Raw genomic sequence first — 5,083 nt, forward strand, 5'->3', positions numbered from 1 at the left:
CAAAAATTTTAAAAATTTGATTTCTTTTGAATTAATATTTTATTTTTATTGTGTGAAATTATATCTTTTGTATAATAATTTTGTAGTAGCTAATTTCAGAGATACAAATTACTTTAAAATATTAAAAATAAAATAAAATATCGAAATTTCTATTTTAAGATGAATGATATGAGACTCTTTACCTTTTATTCTTACATGTTTACGTTGAAAATTTAAGAAAGTTAATTTCAACTTTCCGGCCCATCTTAATTATTTCCATTTAAAGTATAATGAAGTTATACTTATTGACATTTAAAGAATAATCACGAAGGTTGGCGTGGGAGACTGAGGAAGAGGGTCGGGTGCTTTGGGGCGTGAAGGTGGGGGTGGGAGATCAACTGAGGAAGAGAATTGGGTGCTTTGGGGCGTGACGCGGGGCATGGAAGATCGAGGAAGAGCAGTGGGTGCTTGGGGGCGTGAAAGACTGAGGAAGAGCGTGCACCTGTGAATAGCAAAGTTTAATAAGAAGAAATAAGGAAGAAGCAGAAGAGAAAGGGAGTCCTCCTTCCGTCTAGCCCTCTCTTTTTTAATTTAATTTTAATTAGAAGGTAACCTGGTGACTTATATTTATCGATTATAGAGTAAAAAATAAAATCAATGGATTATAATGGGTTATATTAATGATATTGATTACAGATCTAAGTATTGGTATTTAATAACCTTGCGATAAAATGATCAAAGTTAAACTTAATTTAGAAACTCCTAATTGCAAACCAAGAATTAATATATAGAGTAAGATTTAGACAAACAATCCAAAAACTAGTGGAAACTTTTTCCACACGTCGCCCTTTAATAACAAATTACCGGGAATCATTTATTTTAAGATAAACTGACCCTATCAATGTTGCCAATGTACAGTTATTTTATACTAGAATGGAGCATGGCGAATTAGTCTAAAATGAGGAAAACAACGCATTAACAAAAGGTCAAGTTTCATGCTCCAATTTCCCATAGACCACTATTTACATCATTTATTCTAAGGTAAAATACCCTTATCCTCTTTAGTTTTGATTGAAACTATACAGAAGTTTATTAGTTTTTAAAATAGATATTCCACCTCAAAAAATTATTTTTCAACTCAACACTTAGATTCAGCCGTTAATCAACAGTTAGTGTTTTCGTCAATTTGATAACGTGACAAGAGAAAAAAAATAATTTTACCCTTGATTAAATTTTAAAGTTATTATTATATAATTTTATTAATTTTTTTATTAATTAGAAAAACCTCCCTAGATGGGAGCCCCGATCAGGTTCCCTAAGGAAGCACTAGTGCTCTCCTTTTTCTTAATTTTTTAAAAAATATAATAATAATTTTTAAAATTAATAAAAAAAGTGCATTCTAGTCTTTTCTTAATCTCCATTAACGATATTTGCTTTTTTGAGATGGAGAATCTTTTTGAAAATTAATTAATTTGCTTGGAATTTGGATTAAAACTTAAAAAGGTGAGGATATTTTACCATTTATTTTAATAGTAAAATATTATTAAATCTTGATTGATTTAAATTTGAGTGTAACAATGTCACATTCAATTGATAATAATAATAATAATAATAAATCAATCAATCAATCAATCTCCTAGGAATAATCACGTTAATGGAGGATTCATGAACATATATAACAAAGAAAATGAATCCTTACATATAAGTTCAACCTTTTCACTCATTTTTTAGTCATACAAATGTAATAAAAAATTGCAATATTAAATAAAAAAAATTAAAATTACCCAATGTAGTTCTTGTACTATAGATCTTTGTTCAATTTAATTTTTGAATTATTGAATTTTGTTCAATGTAGGTTGTATACTCTAAAAGTTTGTCCAATTTAATTCCAATGATGTGGTTTAAATAAATTTTTGAGTCTATTACGTTATTATTGCCACATCAGCATGTCAATGCCATGTCATCATTACCACGTCAACATTTTAGATCCATGTCATCGCCATGCCTGAAAAGTTTGACACATTAGCATCACGTTAGCAATATGTCAATAACAATAACAATGAAATTAGATAGCGCCAAGGGGAGGAACTCGATTATACAAAATCTCATAGTAAAGAGATTAAATTTACCAATTTTAAGATAGAAGGATTAAATTGTCAAAAATCCCATAGTACAGAGACTAATTGATTACTTTGACCCTTAATTAATCTAAATGAAAAATAATTTTGTAAATTGGGATGAATCGTTAATTAAGTGAACGATATCTTCAAATGGGTTGTTTTGTCAAAATCCTCGTACTTTTATATTATCCGATTAACTATTAAAAGGAAACGTGTATATTTTTCTGTTGACTATCACGAAAAGAAAATATATAAATTTTCACTTGACTATTGATGTTTATATATATTTTTCAACCTTTAAATAAAATATATTTACTGTGTATTGATTACAAAGTAGTTAGGTGACGAAAGCATTAAAAACCTTTTACTGTCAACAACAATTAAGCAAAGAAAATAAATTTTACTCAAAGCTTACTGTGGTTGGTAAAATAAGTTGGTATATACTCTTGAACCAATTGGATTAGTTAAGGGATATATATTGTCAGTTAATTTATATTTAATGTCAAAAGTATATGTGATAGAGGTTTTCCTTCATGTTAGTACAATAATAAGGAGTTATTAAGTATTAATTGGATGAAGCCCATGAAATATAAAAGCCTTGTATGAGAATTGTAAGGTTGTTACAATTATGAGATCATTATGTATCAAAGTCATATTCCTTAAATTGTTCTTAGTCATTATATTGTCAAGATAAAGCATTGACAATGCTCAAAAACTAGTACATGTTAAACCTCTTTACGTAAGAAGTAAGCAATCAATCTCATAAATTGAAGTATATAAGATACTTGAGAATAACATGTGGGTGTTTGTTAAAGAACAAGTTCACTAAACATGACCCACTATAAGAACTTCGTTTGGAATTTCACTCAAGTGTCTATGAAATATGTTTTCGTGTGAAAGTCATGTAACTAGTCTTCAAACTTAAGACACCAGGTCATCTTGTATGGGGAATGACATACTTTGATTTCACCTTTACAGGTTTGAAGGTGACCAGATGCTTAAACAGAATATTTTTGGGTATGTCATAAGGCATGTAAAGGTGAATGAGTAGTCAAAAGAGGATTTATTACCTCAAGTGATATGAGGGGATGTATCTCACTTGTTCTCGATTATTGATTAACTTGTATAAAGTCTTTGGTCAAAGCATGATGAATTTGAGGAAACTTAGTTTCTTAAATTTATAAAGTTAGTCATAAATTATAAGAACTAATATGAAATGTCATAAGTACACACCGAGCCATTCTTAATGATATATCTCGGATATTTGATGAAAGGATCGTATTGTACTGAGAGGCTTATCACTGAAGGATTTTGTTAAATTCTTTAATTGACTCTCTAACATTTAGGTGGTCATGATGTATTGCTAGATACTGCTCGCGATCTATAAATATAAATCAATTATCAAATTGATATTTGATTAAGATTTACATTTATTGCCAACATGTTAAAAACTTAATGGGTCATATACATTAAGTGATATGATTGGGATTAAATAAGGATAATTAATTACGTTGGACTTAATAAGAATAGACCAAAATAAAGTAAAAAATTAATTAAGTTCACAGAGACTTAATTAAATTAAATTGCAACTGTTGTATTTACGGTTATAACTTAATTTGGCTATATAAATATATTATGTTAGCAAACTAAAAGTCTAAGCTTCTAGTCACTTCTCATTCATTTCATAAAATAAGAAAAAAAAATAGTTTTTTTCGTTTGACAAAAAATAAGAAGAACTTTTGGTTCTTTTGGTTTTAGAAACAAAACTTGCTAACAGAAATAAAAAAAAATCTTACCTTTGAAAATGTCTTATTTAGTTACTATGTGGATTATCATAAGAGGGCAAACACTTGGCTAACTGAAGATTTGACAAATCCAAAAGGTGAAGAAGCAAAAATTTCGATTGCAGGATTTCAAACCGCCTTATTCTCTTTTCGTGTTTTTGTTCCATCACAAGCCTTTTGGATTTAATTGGCACTTGATTATGATATCTAGAGTAGGATATATAACTTTTAAACTTATAAGTTATTTGAAAGTTACATGAAAAACACAAACGTTAATCTTGTAGGATTCGACTACTTTTCTTATTAAATGCTAGTTTATTATTCCACTGCGTTATATTTTAATTGCTTAATTATTTTCATGTTTGAGCATAAGGTCAAATCCCAGCAAAATATTATTAAAAAAAATAAAAGAACATGAAAAAGTAATGTTGCCATTTTGAAAGCAATTTTAATATGAATATGAAACACATTGATTTTGTCTATGAGAGTATCAAACTAATATTGTCGTAATCATAATTTAATAGTATTGTTTTTTAATTTTTAATTAATAAATTAACATAAAATATATATATATATATGTATCTTAGACCCCCTCTTTATACCTAACTCAGAGCCTTGTTAAAAACCTTCCCATGAAGAAACCCATTAAGAAAAAGCCATAGAAAGGGAAAAAGAGTACCCTATAGTTATATAATCATCGGGAGAATACATTACCCTCTCCACATCTTAATGCTTTCAATTTAAGCTCCTTATATCTCTAAATTGTTGTTTAGAGTAAGTTTTTGTATATATGAGGTGAATCTTCCATTTCCTCAATTTTAATGAATTATTACTTTATTAAAAAATAAAAGGGAACGAGCAATTCAATTTTTGTAAATTAATTATTATATAATGATTTAATTCACAATTTTAACCATGTATAAAGATTAATTACACAATTTGACAGAAACAAAAACACCTAAGTTGAATTCACATATGTGTATTAATAAATCAAAGTGGAATAAAGTCTTTAAACTCAGATGAATCGTTTTTCTCTTTTTTGAAAAGAAGGGATGAATCATTAATTTAGGTGACAATATCTTCAAACTGGTTGTTTTGTCAAAATCCACATACTTCTATATAGGCTGATTACTTTTTAAAAATAAGCCCATATATATTTCTCTTGACTATTCCAAAAAGAAAATACATACATTTCCACTT

General features: G+C 28.0%; 1 pseudogene; it reads right to left on the reverse strand.

Annotated features, from left to right (window-relative positions):
* Positions 1 to 291: 291 nt before the first annotated feature.
* Positions 292 to 5,083, reverse strand: part of LOC110412289 (feruloyl CoA ortho-hydroxylase 1-like) — a 7,880-nt pseudogene continuing 3,088 nt past the window's right edge.

Source organism: Theobroma umbraticum, unplaced genomic scaffold (assembly GCF_002168275.2).
Source record: "Theobroma umbraticum cultivar Fairchild unplaced genomic scaffold, ASM216827v3 scaffold_95.0, whole genome shotgun sequence".
Lineage (NCBI taxonomy): Eukaryota > Viridiplantae > Streptophyta > Magnoliopsida > Malvales > Malvaceae > Theobroma > Theobroma umbraticum.